Below are 27,747 nucleotides of genomic sequence, written 5' to 3'. Positions count from 1 at the left end.
AGTGTCGTAGTGGCTCAGGGGTTAGAGCTTTCGCTTCCTATTGAGGTGTCACGGGTTCGAATCCCAGCGATGACTGGTTGATTCGAATTGATGACATAAAATATCCTCAGTGGTAGACGAATCATGGGTTGGACTGAGATGCTAACTTGCTCCGCTTTGTAAAAAAATATATTCTAGTGGTAATGAAATTTAAATTATTTTTAGTATTTTTCATTTTAAGTAGTTTTTCCATCACTGTATATCGAATATTCAAAGTATCATATGAAATGCAACTTTATTGCGTTTTCTTCGGGGTTACTCTTACGAAGTGTCCCTTAGGAAAATTTGCCATAGAGAAGCCTATGGTAATCTATGGCAACCTATGGCTACCATAGAAATTTGTATGGCAAGATACCATACGACTATGGTTACCATAGAGATTTGTATGGCACAACCCCATAAGCCTATGGCTACCATAGAAATTTATATGGCAAGATACCATACGCCTATGGTTACCATAGAGATTTGTATGGCAAAACCCCATAAGCCTATGGCTACCATAGAAATTTGTATGGCAAGATACCATAGCCCAATGGTAACCATAGAGACCTGTATGGCATTTATATGGCACGTCACCATTCTCCTATGGCAACCATAGAAATTTGTATGGCAGTATACCATAGAGCAATGGTAACCATAAGGATTTCTATGGTAGTATACCATACGCCAATGGAAACCATAAGGATTTGTATGGCACATCACCATTGGCCTATGGCAACCATAGAAATTTGTATGGCAGTATACCATAGGCCAATGGTAACCATCAAGATTTGTATGGTAGTATACCATAGGGAAAAGCTGATCTATATCCCCACCAACGAAACAACAACTCCTATGGAGTCCTCAAAAACATCTTCTAAAAGAAAGAAATATCCATTTTTTTCACCCCGAAGTTAATTAAATTCAACTTGTAATCCCACAAGGCATTCCAGGTGAGTCTTTTCTTGCCTCCGGATGGCCAATTTTCTCATTTTTGAGTGTTTGAAGTTCGATGTTCCATTGATTTAGGCTTAGAGTATCAGACCGCCATTTTAACGTGTCATCCACTACAAGTGGAATCTTTTGCTAACTTTGGCTACTTATTTTAATATTTTTTCGATCTCATTCTTGGTCAAAAACATTTTGTTGCAAACGCCTATGTGATTATCTATCTGAATTTATTAAGTTTCTAATTTCCGGTGGTCTGGTACTTTTATTATTTGTATTAAAATTTGTATCTTTTCAAAATATGTAGTGATTGGGTATAGGTTTTCGCTATGTTAAATTTTGCCGTTTGTTAACGCTGACTTGGTACACTTTATAAAAGTCTGAAAATATAAGAAAGATAATTGGTTTGCAAAAGCATGAATAAAAGTAAAAATATTAAAAAAATAACGGGCTGGCAAAAGCATAAATAAAATAAAATAAGCATATAAAGAGATAAATTTAAAAAAATAAAAGCAGACGATAAAATTAGAACACCTGAGAGTTGTTGATTTTTTAGAATTAGTTTTGTGTGGAATTTAGGTTCTCATATATCCCGTTACGGGCACTTTATCTAGTTTGTTTTATAATATTTTATCTATCCCGCTACGGGTGAGTTTCATTATATCCCGTTACGGGTTTTTCTTGTTGTTTTATGATCTTTTCACTATCCCGTTACGGGTACTTTATATTTGTTAATGTATGTGTTGTGGTGTGAAATAAACGTTTTTTATATAAAACATAGAACTGTTTCTTAATATAGCTTGATGCGTTACAACTTTAATTAATATCTTCCAGTTTATATTTTTATATTTCTTTTTCCCAACTATTTCTGATTAAACGACATCTTCCTTTTTATTTTATCCCCTCCCTCTGATTTTATATAAATTTTTAAAGTCACATCACTTTTCCAATATTAATGGTGTTCTATTCCCCATAGCAATTTGTAAACAATCTCATGATGAAAAACGCAGTTAAGTACTTATCATTAAGCCATATCCATCATTTCTTTAATAATTAAATTTTTTTTAATTCTTTTAACTTGTTCGGTGACAATTTTATTTTATTGCTGTCATATATCAATACCAAAGTCTGTGTTTACATTCTCATTAGTTTTTGATTTTACTTCCACTTTGGTTCTTGCAATGCTTTTTTACATTATCTTACATATGTTAGGGCTTTATATTTCTATTTGGTGTTTAATTTTTGCTTGCCATTAAATTGTCTATTTATCATGTCTCTGTGTTTTACTATCTTACAACTAATATTTCTTAAGTATCCACATATATTTGTACAATGTTCTGTTGCATATTTATACATAACTTAGGGTCATCACTTAACTAGATTTGCTGGATTACTGTTTGACAACTTTTTTGCTTCAATATCATTAACGGGACAGTCCCTGGCCAAATCATTTGTTGCTGTTACTAAAAATGCTTTTTAACAATTTAATCTTTCCTTAAGCTTACAACTTTTTCGTCATAGCGATTCCCTATACCCAATTAATTTTTATTTACTATCCCTGACCAAGTGTCAATTTGTCAATAGCAATTACTAATTTTACCTATTTTAATCATGTCTTAAACAAGTTTTGTATTTACAAATGTTTCTTTATTGCGTTCTCTTTTCTAACTGTGCTTAACACAACTCAACATAAATTTTCTGAGTTTTATGTCCCTCTCTAATAAGGGATCAACTAATTTAGCCTGTTTTCTATTCTTAGCTTTTCATAGTCTAATACCATCTTTTTTAAAGATAAAATTTTGTTCACTTGCCACCACTGGTTGCACAGTTACATATTCGGCTTTTGTCCCGTTTGGTCTATTTTAAACTAATTTCGCTTCGACCACCGGCCCCACTCTTTATCTTTTGAGTTTTCATAGTATTTTATTGTTTTAGTAGTCTGTTTAATTTTTAGCTTAGTATCACATATCAAAATTTAAAAAATTTTCATACTCGCTCCGACCATCGGACCATTATTTTACTTCGCTTTCTCTTAGGTTCCTTTAATATTTGACGCTTATCTAACTAATTATGATACCAATCAATCAAATTAACGCTTTTTATACTCGCTCCGACCTCCGGACCCACTTTCTATTTTCTGGTTTTTTACAGCTTTAACAAATATTGGTTGCCTGTACTCAATATATTTTGTACCTAATCAACATAACCAATATTTTCCCCACTCGCTCCGACCACCGGACCCATTTTCTAACGATTAGTATTAACCGTTTGAAATTTATTTGAATAAGAACAGCATTCAAAAAGGATTCTGCAAGTAAAACAGGGGAAGTTTATCAAAGAAATTTTGAAAAAAACTTCCTGGATATATATTTATTCTACAATCATTAAATTTTGCATATCCATTGCGAAAGATTCTTGTAAGTAATTATTTTTTGATGTATGGTAAAATATCAACGAGAAATGTTGCCATAGCTGTATGGCAAAGGTGCACCATAGCCCATGGAAAAATATTTCTTCATAAACTGTCATACTCATCTTAGTTTTATGGCAAAAATTTGCCATATAAAAAAATGCCATAGGATATTCCTATGGGGTTTTGCCTATGGCAAAATTTGCCATACATGTATGGCTAAATTTTACCATATAAAAAAATGCCATAGGATGTTCCTATGGGGTTTTGCCTATAGCAAAATTTTACCATACAAAAAATGCCATAGGATATTCCTATGGGGTTTTGCCTATGGCAAAATTTTGCCATACATGTATGGCAAAAATTTGCCATATAAAAAAATGCCATAGGATATTCCTATGGGGTTTTGCCTATGGCAAAATTTTGCCCTACACTTTTGCCATACATGTATGGCAAAATTTTGCCATACGTATATGGCAAAAGTGTATGGCAAAATTTTACCATAGGCAAAACCCCATAGGAATATCCTATGGCATTTTTTTATGGCAAACCTATGGCAAATTTTCCTAAGGGGTGGGCATAATTATTCTTATTTAACAACTTCTACTATTGAATTCGCTACCAATTTATTAAAACTTTTCCAGAAAGCGGAATAGTTACATCCCCTGATTAGAGTCCCCTTGCCGTCAGGTTAATCATGAGAGGTTTTCGTGGTTTTCCTCTCCATGTAACGCAAAAGCTTAACCAGCTTTTTTTAACCAGTTTCATCGAAAAATCACGAGCGATTACTTCTCACTTGGGCCGGATCACGCTATTGGTCGAAAATGACATCACTGTTTGGGGGAAGGGAGATGGTGGCTGTTGGCTGGTGTTTGTATGAGTTTGGCGACAAATTTCGTATTCACACTTGCTCGCTCGGAATTTATTTATTCCTTGCAAATGTTTACTTAATATTATGTCGTCGTTAGGGTGGGGTATTTCAGACAATATTTATGTTTTAATTGATTTAAATTCATCAAAGCTAAAAACAATAAAAATAATGAATGTTTTTACAAATATAAGATGGTATAGTAATATTACAAATACGTTTTTTTTTTTCGTTTGTTTGTTTTCCCATAAGAATTATCTTTTGCAGTTTTGAAGTAACAAAAATTGAAATAAACATAAGCTCAAATTTACTCATACATCTCAATTTAGTTGTGTTATGAATAATTTTAAAGACTTCATAATCAAGCAACACGTAAATTTAGTTTAAAGTAATGGCCAAAATTCTGGGCTAGCCTCCCCCCCCCCCTTGCATTTCTAGAACAGCCCCAGTTGCTAATGACGTAAAAGCAGTATAGCTTAATTTCACTTATTTAGATTCTAATAAAAAATTACCACAAAACTGTGCAAAATGTGAATATTGTCTTTATTACTCAACATTAATACCACGTGTAAATAGAGCGCATTTGAAAACGCATTTAAAATCTGTCGCCAAATCAAGATCAGTCGCCAAAATACTATGCAATACACAGTATATCCCTTCCCCAAACAGTGATGTCATTTTCGACTAATAGCGTGATCCGGCCCAAGTGAGAATTAATCGCTCGTGAAAAATCCTCCACGATGGCAAATTTCTCCCAATACTTGATCCACGAGTTCTCTTGTCTCCTGAATTGGCTTCAAAATTATAAAGCTACAGAGTTGAACAATGGTAGTCGTAAGCCCATAATTGGGCTGGCTGTTCACCGATGACTATAAAATAAAATAAAATCAGGGTAGAGAGAGCCGTGGTGACGCAGGGATAGAGCCACACAGGTTCGAATCCCAGAAGTGGCTGATTGAAGCGAGTTCTGTGCCCAGATCGCGCCGACGATAGTGCAGACATAAATTATCCTCAGTGGTAAACGGATTATGGGTTAAAATCCCCTTGCTGTCATGCTAACCGTCGGAGATTTTCATGGTTTTCCTCTCCATGTAACGCAAAGAACGGGTTAGTCCCATCGAATAGTCTCCCACGAAGGCTGTTTTGTCACAATGCTTGATCCAGGAGTTCCTTTGCCTTCTGGGTTGTGTTCAAAATTGCAAGGCTGCTGAATGGAACATTGATAACCGTGATTCAGAATTGAGTCGATTGTTCAACACCGGTTATTAAATATATGGGGGAGAAATAATAGGGGGTATTAAAAGAAGCCTCCTCTTTGATCAAAGAGTAAAGGTTTGCAACAAAAATAGTTCATTAAATGCATTTGAAAACAACATACGCGAGCTTGGATCCATTTCTTATAAGTTAAACATATTACAAAATGTTTACTGTTAAAATAGAAAGGGGGGAAAATTTGTGACTTCTAAAAGTCATATATTTTGTGAATAGTTTCCAAACAGGCGAAGAATTTTTCAACAAAAATATAGGATGTCGTGTGGTCAAACGAAACTAAATAATGATATTACTTTGTGGGGAGCGGAATTTCTTATTTTCCCTTCCTTTTTTTCTTTCCCCTTAGGAATTTAATCTTTTTATTTAAAATTCCCTCTTCTTTTCTTTTTGTAGCATGTTCATTTTTGGAAGTAAGGAGGGAAAAAAGTGTGCCCCCCTCCTGCATGTACAAACAAAATTCCCCATTGAACGATTGATCGATAAAAGAGAATGAGTTGGTTGAGGGGAAAAAGGATGTGCAACTCCCTTATTTTTTTTTTTTTTTTTTTTTTTTTTTTGCGAGAAAAATGAGTGAAGAATATCAGTTTAAGAAAGAAGGGTTTGCTCTACTCGAACTTATCTTTGAAGAATTTTTCCCTTTTATTTATTTTTTTTCCCCGCTCTTTTTAATTTTTCAGTATTTTTTTTTCCCCTTGTAAGGAATTCAGGAATATACGAGAACATATAATCTGCTCTTTTGTAAGAATAAAGTGATATAAAACTCAAAAGTTTTCCAGAATTATTCAAACTGAAGTTAGTTTTTAACTTCTTGTTTTTATAAATAGTGAAGTAAAGTTTTGAGAAATTTAAATGTAAAATAAACACTGTGTTTTAGCATTGAAAATAAGTACCTTAAAAGTGCGTCTTAGTGCGAAATATTATTATAACTGTTTATAGAGTTCAACTAAACATTCTGCAAATGAAAAAAATATTTTAAGTGTATGAAAAAAAAAAAATTTTTTTTTCCATTTTTTTTCTTTGTTTTCTTAATTAGAGTCAATCCTTTGTCATTTATTCAATTCATTTTTCTGCTCGAATTCAAAAAAAAAAAAAAAAAAAAAAAAAAAAAAAAAAAAAGAGAGATTTGTATTATTTACACTTTTTTAGCACTAATTTCTGGAAGAAAAAAAATGGAAAATAAGATGATGCATTTGATTTAAAACGCATGAAATTTCTAAAATTTGTTCAGAATTATTTTTATTAAACGCTGATTTTCTTTATGTAGCATGCGGCGTAATAACTATTCAACGATTAAAAGCTTCATACTCAAATTTTTTGAGGTAGTGTTTTTAATAATTTAATATTTGAAATATGTAAGTAAAGCTGCTTTCTTAGGTAAAGGGATTCATATCAGACATTTCTCGTAGCCAATTAACTAATGTTATTAGTTTAATTAGCCTTAATTCGACTAATGTCTTATTTTTTATTTTAAACTGCCAACACGACAATATATTTCCAAAATAATAATTAGTTGTTTTGAGTTGATTATTTTTGTAAGGATATCATCAGTATTTTTCGGTTGATGGGAGGGGGGGGGAAACCTAGTAAAATTAAATAGATTTTATAAATTGTAACATAATATTTTAAACATATGCTTCATTATTCGATTTTCGAAATGTGGCTTGATTTTCGAAGTCAGATTTAAAGTACTAAGCGATTGGAATTAGTGATTCGTATGACTTTATTTGATCGGTGATTTTAATCTCATCCGAATCAGTTGATTATAGGATTCGAGTCATTTATATAGAAAAAAATTCAGTTCCAGTCCATTTTTATTACTTCAATTTAGAATTGCAAAATGCATTTAAAATCACTCTTTTCTTAGATTCAAAATCAAACAAAAATGTTTATCTCTTAATAAATTGAGTCATCTAAATGTATTCACTGTATCAACGTAAAACGTTTTTATCTAATTGCACTGTGCAATGTAATTAGATAAAAACAATGTACAATGTTTTTATTTTAAAAAAGAGTGACACATTTTCATCTAAAACGCCTTTTAGATGAAAATATGTTACTCATTAAAAGAAATGGTATTTTTGGCTGAAATATTGAATTTGTAATCATTTTTTGCTTACCTTTCACAATTTTCTTAAAAATCATCAATTTATCTTGGCGACTTGACGTATTTCAACAACTCAAAATAACAACTTTTAGGCATAGGAAAGGCACTCTTATTAACCATGGGACCGTCATTTATTAGGTGATATTCACGACATTTTTGGTAACAAAAGACTAATCTACCCTCCCGAAATTTCCAAGCTCTAGTAAGAGAGTTATCAGAAAACTTACTAGAAGCTTGGCGACTTTTCTCCTGCAAAAAGGGTAACGCGATAAAGCATTTTGGTTTTGATAACACCTACTTTTTGTAATCAAACACCTTTTGTTTATACAGAATCACAAGGCTATTATTCGTGCTATTTATTCGTGTTTTACAGTAACGCCATCTATGGCCGAAAATTTGACTTCTGCCACACCCATACGTCCACGCCATTCATCTCCAGATCGTAATTTTGACCTGTATCAGAGAACGATCAATCTTCTCTTCAGTATTCCCAGAGGTATAATTTATTATGGGAGCATGGAGGACTTTGTGATCCGACGAATTTAACGTGCATCAGTCAGTATTTAATACACGGGGAGTCTTCGGCCAGCTGGATTCGAATTCCTGTTCTCAAGGACGTGAGTCCAGCGTTTTGCCAACCAGGCTGTCCCGGCTTATTTCATTGATTAAAAAGAATTATTAAGAAGCGTTATCCACAAAGATGACAAAATAGAATATGCACAAAAGATATAAGTAAGAGTTTTATTTTTTTCCTGGTCCACTTTGTACAAATTCGAATGCCAGTCAAGAACATTTCACACAGCTTTCGTATTTGAAATATTTTTTTTTCTTTCAAAAATTAGAATCAGAAATTATGTGAGAAATTTCTTCCATTTCCCCAGGATAAAATCGAAGAAGTAAGATGAAAATTAAAATATGTCGAAACATTGAAATATATACGCATCATTTCAGAGATAGTCCCCTTTTTCCTTTTGAAAATCGTAACTTTTTCAAAATGCATGCATGGTAACAACAGCTTGCGGGCAAGCGCACGGAATAAAGCTAAAAAGCTGGTAAGTTGAAAGAGAGAGAGAGAAAAAAAAGTAATAAAACGGGGAGGGGGGGGAATGAATGTAAGAAATATTAGAGTAAAAGATAAGAAGGAAGGAAAAAAAAGGGGGGGAGGGGAATGAAATAGTTGAAATAGACGAGCAAACAACAACAGTACCAGAAGAAGAAATAATTTAAAAGAAAGGGGTAGGAGAGGGCGTGGAAGAAAGAAATCTCGGAAATTGGAAATGTCTGGAAAATCATGCATATGCAGCGATGAGAGCAAAAAAGAAAAAGATTTTATTCGGGAGGTGGAGTTTTTCGAAACAGAACATAGTTGGAGATGCAGTCGCATCTTGACGTTTGATCTGGAAGGGGGCGGGTGAATATTTAAAAACTGCCAAAAAAGTTCCAACATTCTACTCTGAAAAACATTATGTATACAACTTAAGTATTGATATTTAGTTACGTTGATTGTTTTTGTCCCTTTTTGTACATTCAAATAATTTTGAATTTTTGAATACTTTTTTTAAAAATTTGCAGGTTTTTTTTTATGAATATTCATGTCCTTATAAGATTTATGTATTTATTTTTGCAAATTTTAAAACTTTATCTTTTGTATTGGTAAACATATATTGTAAATAATTTGTGATGTTTTTTTTTTTTTTTTTTTTTTTGTACTGTTCAAAACAAGCAATTATTACTTTTTAAAAACATAATATATTATAATTTTAATTTAAATAAAATTATTATATATTATGTTCTTAAAACTGTCTGCTAACTGTAACCCTTGATGAAGTGCAGTATTTGCTAACATGCATTTCATCAAAATTTTATTTTTGCTTGTTTTTGGTTCCTAATTTTTTATTTGAATTGTTTACGTAAGAAAAATTCGTTTTTAGTTGCTTTTAGTGATTTTTCCATTTTGATTTATTATTTTAAAGTTTTTTAAGATTTTTTTTTATAAATTTACTTAAATCAATTTCATGCTTTGATTGGATTATATATTAATTTTGTCACATTTTTGGCAAATTAGGAAGAAAAAAATAAGAGATTAGTTTGATGGAAATCATAGAATAAGTAATTACGCGTTAGAGGTTAGATAAGGAATCTTAGTTTCAAAAAGTTGCGTAATGTTGTATTTATTTTTTTTTGTTGTTTTGTTTTGTATGATTTTGAAGCCAAGAAAGAAAAAGAGAGGGCTTTTGGTTGCCTACAACTATTATTCTTTTATTATAGTATGTACTTAATATTTTTAATATGCTTAAGCAATAAGAACGCCACAAAATAATTAGAAATTAAATTTAAATTTATCCAACTTTTTTGTAAATTCGATGTTGTTTTAAAAGAAGATAATAGGAAGCAAAATAGCTTATTGTATTTATAAATCTTACCTCATTTGAGCTCTTTGTGTTCTACATATTGTGGTGATATTTGTCTCCTTAATTGAGAAAGAATGGACTAAAATGCACTTCTTGTCATAACAACAAAAGCTCAAAATTTATGCTTTAAATTTCAGCAAAAATACCCCGGTTTACGGATAGCGTTTGAAATAATCATATATATTTACATATATAACTACTAAATATATATATATATAAATATATATATATATTTATTTTTAGAATGCTTATTTTTTTCATTTTCTTTATGAAAATCACTATATGACTGAAATATTACTTATTTTTATTATTATATTTATAGATTTTACCTCTTTTAATAACATGGAATTTTAAATATTTAACTATACGTTTTATTTAATCCTTTTTTTTTTTGTAGGTAAAAATTAGTAGTAAGTCTCAAATGATTAAAAAAAAAGAAAGAAGAAGATATAAATAAATAAACACCTGAAATTTAAAACAAACAATAAAAGTAAAACATTTTTTTTTGGTCCCAAAAATAAGCGACAAAAAAAAAAATTCGTAATATATATATATATATATATATATATATATATATATATATATATATATATATATATATATATATATATATATATATATATATATATATATATATATATATATATACCAGATTAATTATAAGATAAGTCAACGATTTAATCGATTTCAGATTTCATGTTGTGGTGAGATGGTCCCCTGATCAAAAATTTCTTGAATGATTTCTTGCATCCTTTTCTTTCTTTCTTTCAACTGTAAATATTCTTATCCTCCCACCAGGTCCCTCCCCCTTAACTCCACCCTCCTCTTATCATTCCCTTTTTCGCTCAGCATCTAACTCTTTACTGCATTAGAATATGTTGCTTTTTACTCAAAAACCCCTTTTTTTCCTATGGGGGTGAGACACAAAGTAAATTCTGTCGGATCAATATTAAATATTTGAATTTTTGAAATTGAAAAACTATTTCGTTGATAGGTAATTATAATTAACATTAAAACAGGTTACGAAAATAACATAGGAAATTTTTTCATAAAATATTAAAACATAAATTACAGATTACAAGATAAATTACGTAAATCATAAATTACAAAAAAAAGAGCAGATTACGTTTATACTAAAGAATGTTTTTAAAAAAATAATAAGGTTTAGATAGAAGACTATAATTGAATTGGGGTCTTAATTTTGCATGCAAAGTGTAACTTCTATAAGGTATATAATATGTTATGATAATTTAAATCAAGTGAATTATATTTGCAATATCCTGTAGTATTCTGAGAAAATAAGGTTCAATGTAACCATAATAAAATTGATAACCATAACATCTGTATTTTGTAACTTACACATTATTCATTAGGCCTACCTTAATAATGTTAGTTTGTACCGCGTTTAGGTTCTATTTCAACCACAGTATCCTGTATTCATAGTTTAACCCTTTCAGTCCCAAATATTTATTTTTCAATAAAAAAATCTGAAATTTGTAAAGCAGACTCATTTTGCATTCAAAAGAACTAAACAAACAGAATTTTTTTTTTTTTTAAAATTTCTTTAATAAAATTTTAAATGATTCCAAATGGCATCATTGGGAATAAAGTAGTGAAGGACGAAAATCACTAGAAAAGTTTTTGAATATATATTATGCATTATTTAAAGATTTATAACTATATAAATGGGGTATTTTTAATAACTAAATAAATTATAACTATTCTGCAAGAAATATTTAGCACTATTATATTTATTACACATAGAAAAAAATTGAACCAATTTTCATCATTATCGATATAGTTAGATGAGAACCTTATTATTTCTCAGTATTACTTATTTATTTTACATGAAATGTTTTGAAACAGTTCTTAGTATTGTTAAGACAGGTATGCATTGGGGTGCATCCAGAGCCGGATTATACCTTTCGTAGACCCTAGGCATAGCCGTTCTTGGGCCCTCCCTTCCTCCCCCACTCCTCCCCTCTTTTCAAAATATATGCTAAAATTTTCTTGCATATTTTTTTTTTTACATTTTTATTAATATGGATTTTAATTTACAAATTTGTTTATCGAACTTTATCTGCAATACCGACATACTGCCGATATTGCAGCTGATATCGATAATACCATTATGATTAGTTCGATCGATAACTATGTAAGCACTTCACGTCAACAATACAGCAACAAAACAGCAAAGAAAACAGTGAAATTGATAGTGAGATTAATTACAAGAAATATTTATACTACAAATAGCTTCATAGTTCTTATGATACTACTATGATAACTAAGTGAAGGAAATTAACATTGTCAAAAGTTAATCTTTTGAAATTATTGATAAATAAATTTGCAAGGTAGGTTAAATGTTTACTAATAGAAAAAAAATTATTTTTTTCTCGCAAGTTTTTCGTAGGCCCCTGAATTTCGTAGGCCCTAGGCACGTGCCTAGTGTGCCTATAGGTTAATCTGGCCCTGGGTGCATCAATTGAGTTGTAATTAACTTTAGATTCCATTGATATATCACATAGGACATTATCACTAGTTTCTTCATCTGAATCCAAGTCTTCTATTTCGATGTCAGACAAGTCTCCATTCATAAGCAAATTAACCGCCTTATCAATAGATAAAGCCTCTGCTTTTTGCTTTGGCATCAGGAAAAATAATGACAAAAAGAAATAATTCTTTTTTATCCCAAAATCTTAGTAAAACTTGAAAAAGTATTAAGAAAGAGCAAAGAAAAAAGATATAAATTCAAAATAAACAACGCATTAGAGAATGATATAGAGTTATACTCAACTCCCACTGATTCCATTTGGAATCATAGCTTTTCAATAAATAAAAGCAATAAATTTTCAAAATGAAAATTGTTAAAAATTGTTGAAATACTATTTATGAACATTTAAATAAATAAAAATGAAATATTTAAAAATATTCTTTAATTTAAAATGCCTCAAAAAGATATTTTATTTCAATAACTTTTATGGATTTGAAAAAAACTGAAACAAGTATCATTTCAATCACAAACACATGTAGTGCCGTCATCTATAGGTGAAAAATAAAAATATATTTCGTTAGAGGAATGTTTGTAGATTAAAATACCGCCTATTTCAAATCAAATGGAGTTTTAGGTAAGCAGATAAAAAATCTTAAATGTAATGATTCCAATTGGAATCACTGGGACTGAAAGGGTTAAGAAGTACAGTAATAATAGTTTTAATTGGTACCAGGTTGAGGTTGTAGCGAATTTGGACGATATTAAAGTTTAACACACTTAGAATTTTCCGATGGATTATATTTGTTCTCGTTCTATAATTTCTGAAATGTATTTTTAATTTCAACTAGCCAGCTGCTTGTGTCAAATAGAGAATGACTTAATAGAAATGCTGGATTAAAATGTCTTTTTTTTGTTTGCAATTTTTTAAAAAATTTTATTATATTTTTGCTAAAACTGCTTGTGTCTTATGAAAGGGTGGAATAATAGTACAGGCAGCATCAAAACTACATATGAAAAAAAAAAAACTTTTTGCTGTAAATGGAAGTTTTTTTAAATTATTGAAAGTAATTTTTAAAATTATTACTTATGAATGATTCTATGACTGTTTTTAAATGTTTTGCGGTTCAAATAAACATTAAATAAAATTTGATATTCGTCATCAAGTTTAGAACCACAAAAAACAGGAATCCACAAAAAAAAAAAAAAAAAAAAAAAAAAAAAAAAAAGATCAGGGAAAAGGACAAGTTAATTTAAATACGAATTCAGCGGCAACGAATTCATTTGAGTTTGAGGTATCTAAAAAATAAAAGTTCTTTTCACAAAATAAATAAATAACAGGTATAAGTATTTTGTAATATAAAAAAAAGCATAATTGAAACATTAATTTTTTAATTTATGTCACCGTTTACACTATTCAGGGAAATTTTATAAAATCAGTGAATTTTATTTTCTGACTGCGTGGCATCTTTGTCTTTATGATTTTGATGTCATGAGAGGGATGCATGAAGGAAAAAAATCTTTGATGATTGCGAAAAAGTCGCAGTCCGTCGTCAGCTACCTAATCACTTTCTAGTTAAAACCGTCTAAGTCCAATTGAATTATAAATTAGAGTAATGTATAAAATGATAAAAAGTCAAATGATTATATGATACTTTATACCTCCTGGTTAAAAAAATAAGGTAATGATAAAGTACATAATAATACTGAACTTTTTTGGGTGCATCCATTTCCTTTGATTTTTTTTAAAGTAATTTTTAATTCATACACCTTGATGAAAAAATATGAGATCTGTTGGAAATGCATGGCATTTAAATTGTGTGGGCATTTGGCATTTTGTGGCATAACTTACGATCGATTTTGAGTTAAGCGACAATGAGAACTGGAAAAAAGTCTATTGATTTTTTTTTTTTTTGATTTTTTTTTCTTGCACCACCTTTGCTGCGAAAATTTTTCGAAAAGACGACCCCTGATACATTTCATTTCCATTATTCAGGGGGATGGGGGATATAGAGGGAGGGACGGGGCTCGAATCTGTACTCCTTTTCCTCTTGCAATGGTGAGGGGGTGGTTGCTACTTTCTTCTCTGGAATGAAATGGAAATTTCTGATTGGTAGAAGGCTTGGCAATCCAGATTGAATTTTTCGGCACAAAAGAGAAGAGAAAGAAGAAGGGAAGGAGAAGAAGAAAAAAGAAGAAAGAAAAAGAAAAAAAAGAGGGGGAATTTTAACTGTTGGGGAGAAAAGAAATTTATCTCTTACTGTGATTCCTCAGAATTCCGTGAATTTTCCTAGACGTTTTTCATTCCTCATTCTTTTGATTTTTAACAGACTATTCCAGAAAAAGACGATTCTCTGCCTCTGAGATAACGAATCGTAGAAGACATTTTTGTAGATAATGAAACAGTCTAGTCCTCCAAAAAATATTTTATTTCTAAATTATGAAAGCACCCTATGCTTTTGTACATAAACCAACTGTTTAAAAATATATCTGAATTCAGACATTTACTTATTTTTTTTCTCTTCCATTTAGCTATGCTAGATGCTGGATTTATATTTATTTTAAAATTTAATGACGTGTTTCAGAAAAGGCACTGATAAAAATAAAAGTTTGTCATAGCACATTTCTGTGAGAGCTAATAATTTTTTGTTAAAAAAGTCAGGATAAAAATGTAATAAACATTTAAAGTGTAAATAAAATATTTTTCATGTTGTGTATTTAGAATAATGCATGAAAATGGGGTTAACATGTAATAAAAAAAATTCCCCACGTTAGAAACTTATTTCTTTCGAGAGGGTTTTTCAGTTTTTTCCCTTAGTTCTCTATACAGAGTAAGAAACTTGAAACTGCGATTTTAATATAATATTGTTTTAAAAAATACAAATTTTCATGCAATGTAATACATTTTACACTGTCACTCCTTACACCGTGTAAAATTGCATTGATTTAAAATATATATGAATTAATAATTTTAATTGCAATTTCATAGATTCTTGATTAATATATATTAATGGGGAAAAAACCAAAAGTCTTCCTCAGGACACATCTTTTAGTATAATTTAATGTAATATTTCTGGATAAAGAACTTTTATCCTAAGTTTAAAAGTTTTCTTTATTATGTATATATATATATATATATATACACACACTTTTAAAAGCAAAAAGAAATTAAAGTAACAAATAATAGTGTTCAATAATAATATTAATAATAAATTTTCATTTATTTGAAATAATATTTTCAATAATAAATTCAAATTTATAATTGAAAATTTATTTTAAAATTTATTTATTTCATAAAATTTTGATTCAGTCAAAATATTCCAGTGTCGAAAAAATTGTGCTTTCAAAAAAAATGTTTTCAGCGTTGAAACCATAATATCGGCAATTTGAACTATAAATTTAGAATAAAATATTCCTGTATCTGGAGGAAAAAAGAATTGCACTTTGGGAAAAATGTGTTCAGCAATGCATAATACCGGTAACTTGAACTATAATATGGTGCAAACTTGCTTCAAACCTTAGTAAGGTGTTAAATTAAACAATAATAGAACCACAATAATATCGTTCAACTTAGCTCCACATTAAGGTTGTAGCCAATTTGGACGATGTAATAGTTTAAAGTTTCTAGCAATATAATAGTATATAACAGCCCAAATGATATGAATAATTTACTATTTAGTGAAATTCAGTAATTCAACAATTCAAACAAAAAACAACATTTCGGCTTAAAACTATTCTTAAAAATATATTTTTCTTTAATACACAAAATAGAATTTTTCATTGCGAAAAAAGAAAAATAAATTCAACAGGCGTTTGTAGATACTGGATTAGAATAGTCTCTCTGGAAAATATAACAATAACTACTATTTTTTTTTAACCCTTCCATCCTTTTTTAACCATTTTTTTTTTTTAATCTTCCGGTGCATATCGTGAGCCGCCGCATTGGAAAATGTTGAGGAAAAAAAAATAGTCCTTCACCCGGGCAAGGAAGGAGAGAAATAAAAAGTGCCCCTCAGTGTGCCCCTGGGTGAATGACCAGAGTTATAAAAATGATGAATTTCGTTTCCGTTGGAAAAGGGGTAAAATCGAAGTTAAAAGAGATTTGAACATCTGAACAATGTTTTTTTTTTTTGATCTTGAGTAAAAGATTCGTGGAGCAAAACGATGAAGGTGTACATGGATTTTAGAACTTAGAAAATTTAAGTAAGTATTCATTTATCGTTCATTCATTATCATTATCGTCCATATATATACACTGAGTGGCCAAATTATTATGACCATTTTGCAAATGAGTTATTGCGTCACAGCGTTGCCGTTAGAGGGCAAGATAACCATAACACGGGAATGCTGGACAAGTGAGTCATCAGTTATACTGTGTTGCTTGCTCAGATGTGGGAAAGAAAAGTGATTTAACTGAATTTCAAAGTGGAATGATTGTGGGTGCGAGATGTGTCGGAACGAGCATCAGCAAAACGGCTGCACTTGTGAAGTGTTCTAGAGCAGCAGTTGTTAATGTGTACAAGGAATGGACAATCAAGCAAAAAACCGGATTCTCAACGTCAGACTTGTGGTCGTCACAGGGTACTGAATGCTCGATCAGAGAGAAGGCTGGCCAGGGTTGTGCAGCGCAATAGGAGAGCAACAGTGCGACAAATTGCAAGTGATCTTAATCAAGGAGCAACTGTGAACGTCTCTGAACGTACTGTTCGACGCACATTGCGCCGTATAGGGTATGGAAGCAGACGACTGAAGGGGTGGTCATAATAATTTGGCCACTCAGTGTATTCAGTCCCCTGGACAAATTATTAGACGCACTATAAAATTCTATGTAAAACCTTAATTATTAGGTGATACTATACAGCTTTATTGGTTTTATGTGACTGAAACCGGTTCGCACTTGCTTGCGCTCAATGGGTTAAATTAGACGATATATAATGTAAATTCGACAATTGGATAATTAAATGCTGTATCATATAAATATAGAATAGTTATTTTATCAGTTATTATACTAGTATATTATGATAATTGGACCAAATGATTACACGCACTGTAGTGTTTTAATATTTACGTGTTTTGCACGAGTTTACAGGCAATACTTTTATATTTAAACATGCATGTAATGGGTTTTTATTCATGACATTCTTTATATACTTCCTAATTCTATTTATTTTTAACTCATTGCATTAAAATGTTAACCAATTGTTGCACGAATATGAACAGGTCTAAACCGGTTTCATCAGCGTAAAAACAATAATGCTGCGTAGTAACACCTGATAATTAAGATTTTACGTAGAACCTTATAGTGCTTCTGATAACTGTATTTATATTAGTCTTTGTTCAATTTCGGAACCAACTCACTCCTTTGCGATAAAGGCGATACATTTCCTCAATTGCTTTTCCGCAAAGAAACTGCCCAATGTCTGAATAAATTATTGCTATTTTTGTTAAATTTTGGAATCATCTCACTTTTTTCTTCTTTTTTTTTTGTTATCAAAAGGGGATACATTTTCTAATTCTCTTTTCCATAAAAAAAAACTGTCTTTTCCACAAAAAAACTGAATATTTTTTTTTTTTTTCATTTTTCGAATTACCTCATATCTTTATGATATCAGAGACAATATATTTCATTCCTTTGCTTTTCCGCAAAGAAACTGCCCAATGTCCATTGATATATTTTTTATTAATATTGTTCAATTTTTGAAACCTCTCACTCTTTCATGATATCAAAGACAATAAATATTTTCTTAATTTGTTTTTTCATAAAGAAACTGTCCTATTTCCAGATATATTTGTCTTACTTTTTATTGATATTAAGAAACATTTCACTCCTTTACGATATAAAAAACGATTTCTTTCTTTGCCTCTTTATACGAACTAATAATAAAGATGTGTTTATAATCAGTAAAATCAGTAATTCATATCGATATTTACTTTAAATGCTACTTTCCATAGTATTATTAATTGCACACAAAATAAATGAAAGAACAAAATATGAATTTACTACTTAAGAAATTACTCACATTTTAGATCATTACAGAATAAAGTTTATTAAATTGAATTTAAAATATTTTGGTGATATGTTTTAAAATTGTAAAAATTTTTTCAACACATTAGAAATAGAGAAGTAAGAATGGCTAGTAATATATATGCTATTTTGATGAATCTCAATCAAAACCTATTGTATTACTGTCATTTTTCTGATTTTTTTCTTACTGTCTTTTATCTTTGGGAGCTAGGGCCTAAATTTCTAGCTCGTTGAAGATCAAAAACAAATATGTGACCGTACTTGCCCAAGTAAGAAAATAAGAAATTCCAGAATGATTCATTTTTAACTCAGAAACAGTGGCGTAAGAATGGTTAGTAATTTATTCCATTTTGATGACTCTCTATCAAAACCTATTTTCTTACTGTCTTTTATCTTTGGAATTTGGCCCAAAAAATCTATCCGTCAACAACATAGGAAAACCGTAGAAAATCGCCATTATCAGAATGGCGCTTAATTATAGTGTACTACTGGTATTATGTTAATTGGCGCAGTTTTGACAAGAATTCTGCATTGGTTATACGGAGTTTCCGAAAATATTTTTTCAGTTGTAGCGAAGATAGTGTATGAAAGTTTACCTTTTTATTTTGTTACAAATTGTTACAAACAAAGACGAGAAGTAAAATTCATAAATGTACGAAATGATTACTACATTCAAACATTTATTAAAGTAATGACTACTGTAAAATTATTTTTCTAATAATGGATTAGTTTTTAGCGTTCCTTTCTACCTTTTATTCTCTTTTGCATCTTACCGAATTGTCTTGTATTGTAGAGAATGTATATGTATAGGTAATATATATGTATAGGTAGAGAATATGTATAGATAATGTGGCATGTTACGAACCTTCAATTTTAAACCTTTTATATCTTACCCAGTGAGTTTTCCGGGTCATATCATGAGTCAATTTTCATTGAGACAATACCTTTTCGTTTTGACAATCGGGTTTATATTTTCCAGTATTTGTACACATTCAATTGAATAATTGTATATCTACTAAATGCAGAACAGTTTTGCAATACAGTTTTATATGGAAAAGAGTGCACGTATTTCTCTAAAATTTCAACAAATATGACAAAATTCGAAGTTCATATTTAAAAAAATTATTTTTAAGTAAATGGCCATAAATTTAAGAGTTTGTATGGGTTAATTAAGCTGAATATTGTTTTAGTCTTCGTAAAGTCATGAGTCATTTTTCTCTTATTCATACTATGACTATAATTTTTTAGTAATTCTTTAATATTATTTATTTAGAAAACTCAAAAATATTTCTTTTTGAATGAGGTTATTATAAGAGAAAAGTCAATGAAAAAATGAGTGGGTATCAGTAGATTCCGTTTCTAAATAGTTGATAGCTATAGATTCAGTTTTTAAAAAAAGGGTTGCTTTAGATTTTTTCTGAAATTGAGTCGCAGTATTTACAAGTTTCAGAACTTCCATTTGAAAATAATGTTACTAGTGAAGGAAAAAAAATCTAATCTCTAGATTATCTGTATATTTTTTTTTTCTCTAACTCCGAACGTATTACCAACCAGTTTTCTTGCAAGAATTTTCTGGGTTTTTTTTCTTCATAAAACTATGGAATATGACTTTAATTAAAGCTCTTCACACATTTTTTTTAATTCATAACAAATGGAAATTAAAAACGAAAACATATATACTTATAGCTTACAAATAATAATATATTATAACAAATAGCTTATGTATTACTGCAAATTGTTCAATTGTTCTTCGGTTTCATAGACGAAAAAAAAGTATACATATCAGATGAAAATGATGACCAGTTCGTACATTCTCATTGGACATACCACGTGATTTATTATCACATGGTATGGTCCAGTTTTCTTAAAGATATTATCCGTAAAATATTTTCTTTATGCCTGATTAAATGCATAGACCTATAACATTTATTCATCTTTCTTTCATAGTTTACTCTGCTATTAGTACGTTTTCAATTTTGATTATTATTCCAAATCAAGGAACAAGAACTAAAAGTGTTTCTTTATTATAAAGTAATCGTATGATTTTACTTTATTACTCAATATTTTATGGTAAACAAATTTAAAGCAATCTTTTATTAGCTGTTTTATAATTATTATTTTACTTTTTTTAGTTAGTTTTTGTATATAAAGTATTGAATGCAAAATTACTTTCGTTAAAAATTACTTTTCACTTTACTACTAAATAATCTCTTAGGTAAAAAAAATATTTAACAAATTTTTATAGCGAAAACTAAATCGGAATTTGATTTAAAAAAATGAAATTGAAGATGAAGTTACAATTGTAACAGAGTAAAATGATTAGGTCAGAATTTTATAGAAATGGAATTGAGAACCAAATTTGAAAAAACCAAATTTGTGTTAATACAATAAAACATTTTGGGGTCTTTTAACTGTATACTGTTTTAGTTTTCATGAAACATTCTGCTTATTGCGACGAAATCGAAAACAAAAAACTGTCGAGGCCGTGAAAAAGGCAAAACCTTCTACTTTGTTGATATGTGGTTGAAATGTGACTTAAATAATGCTCTTAAAACATCTTTTTTTAGTTTAAACATGGATATTAAATCCAAAAGAGTTGGTTTTTTCCCTCTTGAGAATGATATAATCAAAAAATTTAAAAACTCATACGTTTTTCTGAAGATTGTAACAATAATTGCGACGATTCGGGGACGGAAAAAATGTATTTTAATAAAAATTTGAAGGGAAAAAAAGGCATTCATCCATTTCTTTTAAGCCTCTTTTGTCAAATAATAAGCTCTTTTCTTAACTACTGTGAGCTGGTTACAGTTATTCATAGTTTTTTAAGTCAAGTTTACCCTATCTTTAGCCAGCGCCCTCTATCTTAATTCTGAAAATGGTGCAAAACGTAAAAATGAAGAAAAGCCGAAGCTTTTGAAAAATGAGAAGCGTTTATGCTCTAATTTTTTTTAATCATTTCAAATTAAACCGTGGTGGCTTAGGAGATGGACCTCATTGGACTGCGAACGTTCTAATTCCCAGCAATGACTGGCCGACACGAATTTCGCACTCTGCTCGCACCGACCACAGTCCTGACGTAAAATATCCTCAGTAATAGACGGATCATGGGTTAGAGTCCCCTTGATGTCAGACTAACCGATCAAACGTTTTCGTGGTTTTCCACTCCATATAACGCAAATGCTGGTTTTATTCCATCAAAAGTCCTCCACGAAGGCAAATTTCTCCCAATACTTGATCCAGGAATTCCTTGTCTTCTGGATTGGGTTCAAAATTCCAAGGCTACGGAGATGTACATTAGAACCGTAAACCTAAAAGTGTTTCAGTTGTTCAACGCCTATGGAATTCTAAATGATCGATTTTCTTCTGGTGGAACCCCGAGACAATTTTGAACACATTAATTAGCGAATGGCTATTAATTGTTTTGAAAATTGGTCATAATCAAAGTTTTATTAATTTTTTTAAAAATATTTAGTGTATGAACGAAGAATGTAAATTTTTCAATATATTATTTTCTTAAAATTGCTTTAATGAGATTTTATATCAGACAGATGAATTTACTGGTTTAAGACAGCAGCTGGCTTAGTTCTCAATTTAATTTGAATGTATGCATTAACTGAAAAATGAGTGTGATGAAATATGGACGAAAAAATAAAAACGAAAGAGAAGGGAAGTAAATGACGAGAATGGTTATCATACTTCTCCATTGTTGAACTTGCTTATTTTTATTTGGTGCGACATACAAATGAAGTTTTTGTAAATGCATATCCATTCACAATTCATTCATTATATTGCAATTATAAAAAAACTTTTTTTTTTAACTTTGTTTGAGAACTTTGTCTTTCTACGCAAGTATTTTATTTGAATAATTTCCTATAAATGACAGAAATATTAAATATATGATACATTATTATTTGGACATAAATTTAATTCCAAGTTTCGAAAAGCAAAACTTGCTAGTGGTTAGTCGTAACTCACGGAACCTCTGAGACGGAACCCTAGGGTTCCGCGGCACACCAGTTGGGAACTACTGATCTAAGCCCCAAAAAATTGGCAAAAATTGAGACATTGTTTTTAATCGTTTTTTCTTTAGGTGGAAAAATCTCTCCAAATTGGTGTTCTATTTAAAAAAAAAAAAAAAAAATAGTGCGTGGAGTCCCTCGGCTCGGAAGAAGTGAAACTTCGTAATGTGGAAATGAAAATAGGAAGGGGTAGAAATTGATTTCTAGCGAAATCATATTGTTTCTTTAAGACAAACTTTATTAACAATGCTTACAATTCACAATTGATCGCATCTTTAAATTATCATTTTCGAGTGGAGAAATATCCAAATCTATAACATTTACAATGGGATTATGATAACTAAAGTAAGATACGAAATGTTCTATTTATTCAATATTTCTTGCAAAAACTGCATCAATGGTAGTTACCCCTTTGGTTGTTGGGTCATTCCTACCATTTATCATTTCCAATCCAAATTTGTCTTTAAGGAATGTTAATAATGTTTCAGCTTCAGGTAACGAGAAATTCGCATTAAAATCTCCTGCAAGGATCACAATAATCAATTTCTTCACCAGTAACGTCTGCCAGAGCTTGTGAACCTTCAGTGGATAGTGGCAATAAAGATTTTGCAATAAATAATTTAATATCCCTCATGGCTGCATTTGATGAAATATAAATGGCAATTAGAAAAGAGAAAACCGAACAATCAATTGATATTCACAAGAGACGTACCTTGACATAATCTTAAATCTGTCGCATTGTCCGTGAGATTGTTTTCACTCATTTTTTACAATTGTTATCCAGTAAATTAAAAAATACTACTCTAAACTAAACTACCCTCTACTAAAATAAAAAATACTACCCTATTAAATTATATGTTTATCAAATCAAACTAAAAAAATATTTATAGAAAAACAATACTTTTATGACTTTTATTATTTTTATGCTAGTGAGAACCAAAACAATATGGAAATGAATGAGGGAAGACTGGATCCTACCACGTGATTTCCCGGCCAATAAAAATGTAGCGTTAAACGTTTAACGCTACCGTGTTGGAAGTCGCATAAGAAGTATCACTTCAATAATAACTTTTAAAATAATTGAGTTTATTGTCTATTCTAAATCCTTTATAATTCTCTAACGGAAGATGCTATATAGTATATAGTTTAAAATTATAGCCTTGCATGGAGTGTAAGGGGCTTAAAATGTGACTATTATTTTCCTTGCCGAGTTTCGAAAAATATTGTTAAGGGAAAGAAAATTAATTCCATTTCCTTCCTCACTATGGGACGTTTATATCGAAATAAAAAATAAAAATGTAGTTTGTTGTGCTTATCTAAATATTATCATCCAGATTATTATTTTAAATCAATACTGCTTTAATATGCGTCCTAGAAGTATATCAAAAATAATGAAAGATATAAGCTGGACAAATGGCGGTTATTTTACTTTTCTTCGATGGACCGTTTTTTATTTATTTTATTCTTATTATTTTAACGTTCTACCTTTTTGCAGTGTCTCTTGAGTGAAATATAGTTAAAATCATGAAAACCAAATCATTTTTATGCCGGTTAACTAAATGTAAACCCTTTGTTTAAATCTTAACATTACAATGTTAAAAATTATTGTCCGCATTAAGGCATAGCCACCGATGGTTGAGCCCTAATATTGTGCAGTTTTGCTGCAATCTTACAACATTACCAAGCTGAACCATTTTCTCGTTGAACCTAAACCAGCTTAAACTATATTAAACAACACTGTGGTTCAAATTGAACAGAAACGATGTTCAATTTAATACCTTATTAAAGTTGCAGTTAATTTTGACGATTTTAAGATTTTAGGTTACTATATTATACTAGGAGGCTTCGCCCCCTGCTCGCTGGCGCTCACCAACCCCCGGAACTGCTTTCACAGTTCATTTCGGATTGCTTCGCAATCCAATGCTCGCTTTGCTCGCTCATTGGATACGTTCTTAACGTTTAGTTTTTGAATACTGAAGTTCCGAAAACTTTTCACTGTAGAAAATTCTAAACCTGTACATTTCAATATTAATTTGAAATTGCAAACAGTTCACATATTTTTCTTAATCACACTATTCTAAATTTCAGTTGTTGGGAAAAGTAACTGTTGTAAGTTTTGTTTTAAAGTCTTTCCCACCAGAGTGCTAAAGCCATGTGTTGTAAAACAATATGAAATAGTAGTCTGCCACTGAACGCCGGATGTAAAGCATCGACTTTGATGAAGATAATTTTGTATTTTTAATTCTCTGAAGGGCGCCACCTTAATAATATGGAATTTGTAAAATAAATGTATATATTTTTGATTATTGATGAAGCCCATCATTTTGTGTTTTCATCAGTGTTCAGAAGCAGAACAACTACAAGTTTTTTTATTTTATCACAAAAAAATAAAATGTATAAAAAACAAAAAAAAGTAAGAAAATGAGTATAGTCATAGAAAAAGTTAAAATTATAATATAGTATTTGTCAGTTAAAATAAAACTTTTAGTTTAAGTCATTGCTAACAATTCAAATTTCTCCGAGGCAATTCTAAAGTATAAATTAAGGTAGTATTGTTAAGTTGAAACACAATATTTTTAGTTTTGATGTCAACAATACAATTCAATTTTTCACAAAAACGATTGTTTCCATTGTTAAGTTCAATGTCAACAGTTCAAATTTTTCTGATGCAGCTCTTAACCTCTAAATATTATTTTTTTTATGTACACATTTCTAAATGTCAGTATTCAACCACAAAACAACTTTAAGTCCTCAAATTTAGCATGAAGTTGTAAAATGTAATGAAAGAGGGTCATAGCAATAATGAAAGTCGAAGTAAAGTTAGTACTGTAAAATTAAAACAATATTTTTAATCAATGAGCCAAGTTCTTCAAGAAGCAGTTGTAGAAGTAGATTGTTTATTTAAAACTTTTTATCGAATTTCTTTAAGAACACAATTGTTTATTTGGGCATTTGGCAATACAACACTTTTAGAATTGAAGGATTTGTTACGTCAAGCGCTCAGGTATCATAATTTTGATCTAGTTGCGCTTCTATGTCATTTTGATTTATGTTGCTAAGTTAACTTTCAAAAAATTCTATGGCTGGCAACAGCATTTTTATTTTTTAAGTTGTTTATCTTTATTTCTTTTAGAATTCATTATTTTTTTTAGTGAAGTGTTTTTTATCCTAACAGAATTCTTTGCCGACTGCTTTCTCTATGAATGAAGAAAATAAAGTAAATATTTAAGTGTTGTGAAAAGAATCTTATTTAGTTGTACAAAGTACTTCAGCCAAAATTTGGGAGTCACGTAAGAGAATTATATATATTAGATTAGAAACACATCATTAAAAGGCAGAATGCTTTGGTGTTTTCAAAACAAAGCAAACGTTGCCACCGGCGGAAAAGAAATACAGCCAAAATTTGGGAGCCACGCAAGAGAATTATATATAATAGATTGTTCAATGTATAATAATTACTCAGCATTGTCCGATTTTTCTGCAAGTAATAGTCAAATCAGTTGGTCACATTTTTTTTTCCGACCACGCCAAAATTCAGAATATTTATGTTTTTTTTCTTTCTGCAATTCAGAATGTGCATGAATTCATGAAAATTCGCCTTTTATATAAAATACTATTATAATAGTAATTAATAGATTAGTCTTAAATATTTCAACACAAATTAATCTTATGTTAAAATAAATCCTTATTTTTGCTTCAGAATAAATAGAATATTAATTTTGAGTTAAAATGAATACATGCTAAGTTCATTTGAAAGTAAATCCAATTTCTGTTTTAAAATGATTAAAGAATTAATTTGAAGTTAAAAATATAAATGTGTGTTATATTCAGTTGAAAACTTTTTCCCTTCTACTGCATTGCATGAATATTTTCAATTTCATATTTTCAGTATCTAGCCATTTGCAATGGCGTACCTGCAAATGACGTAGTGTGGGCATGTTGATTCTGATTGGTTGTTGAAACGTGAAATTTGTTTACGTTACCAACTGTTCTTCCCATTTTATTTCGAGTAAGCCAAGCCCGTCAAGCATCGATTCTCTTAAATGCTACATTCTATATTATTACACAAAGATTCCTTCACAAGGATTTCAATTCTTTCACTATATATTTCCTACTTAATATAATAAAAGGCATGAAACCAAGTAGAACATAAACAGCAAATTATGCATCGGAGTTTCCAGATACACAAAATTTCCAGGTACACAAAATAAAAATATATCACAGTTACAATAAAATACATTAGCAAATAATAAATCTAATTTAAGTAAAAAACGATAGAAGGGACAGAATTATATTTCTTTAAATTCGATGTGTGATTCAGCACTGTATATAATTAACTTCGCGTTAATTAACATTCTAACGCATGTGAAGAAACTTAGCTCGACTTTAACGCGCCATTTTGCTAATAAACAATCAGCCGATGCTAACGTCATAAGTCACATGTGTGGGTATACATAGTCTTCTTCTTTAAGTGCAAGTATCAAATTGTAAAAAATATTTTTAAAAACTGAAGAAACAAAGGAAGATGCATTATTCTTGAACTAATCGCTCGGAGTCTGTTTTTTTATGAACGATGCGTTCACAAACCTAAACTGTGTAAATTTTAAATCTGTTTTATGTAAAATCATAGATCATCACTTCATAAAATCACAGCACCGAAAACAGATGTTTTCTCATCCGTTTTTAACCCCAATTGTGTTGCACAAAGTTCACAAACCTTTTAACCTTGTGACCAGTTATCGCGTAACATACATACCACGAAAAAAAATTATTTAAAAATTGGGTGATCTCCCTCGTAATCACTACGTCCCCCGCTTACAGATTATTCCCGGACAGGAAGGGGTAACGGTTAGATAGCTAGGTTATCGAACTCCGTGAATTCCAGATGGGGTGAGACCTCAACTTCGATTATCTCCCCCCCCCCCTCACAAGGCCCAATAGTTAAAATCCTACCATTTAAATTATCCCTTACATTCTTTGTGTTAGTAAAAAATTTTAAGACATTCATATGTCTTCCCATAGTATAAATAGCATTAACTTGATGTAGCGCCCTCTTTTGGGCCAGATAGGAAATGCTTAAACGGTATTTAATTTTTAAGATAATTTTTTTATGAATATTTATAAAAATATTTCTGTTATAAACAGACCAACTTTGCTGATCAATGCCGATTTTCATACATTTTG

General features: G+C 30.2%; 1 long non-coding RNA gene across 2 annotated transcripts in view; it reads left to right on the top strand.

The window, feature by feature from the left end:
• Window positions 1-27,747, top strand: part of LOC107451852 (uncharacterized) — a 204,140-nt gene that overhangs the window by 133,017 nt on the left and 43,376 nt on the right. The gene's annotated exons all lie outside the window — the stretch shown is intronic.

Source organism: Parasteatoda tepidariorum, chromosome 1 (genome assembly GCF_982258835.1).
Source record: "Parasteatoda tepidariorum strain Cologne lab strain chromosome 1, Ptep-v5.0, whole genome shotgun sequence".
Classification (NCBI taxonomy): domain Eukaryota; kingdom Metazoa; phylum Arthropoda; class Arachnida; order Araneae; family Theridiidae; genus Parasteatoda; species Parasteatoda tepidariorum.
Note: the sequence above shows the minus strand (reverse complement) of the source record. Positions and strands in the feature narration are given on the sequence as shown.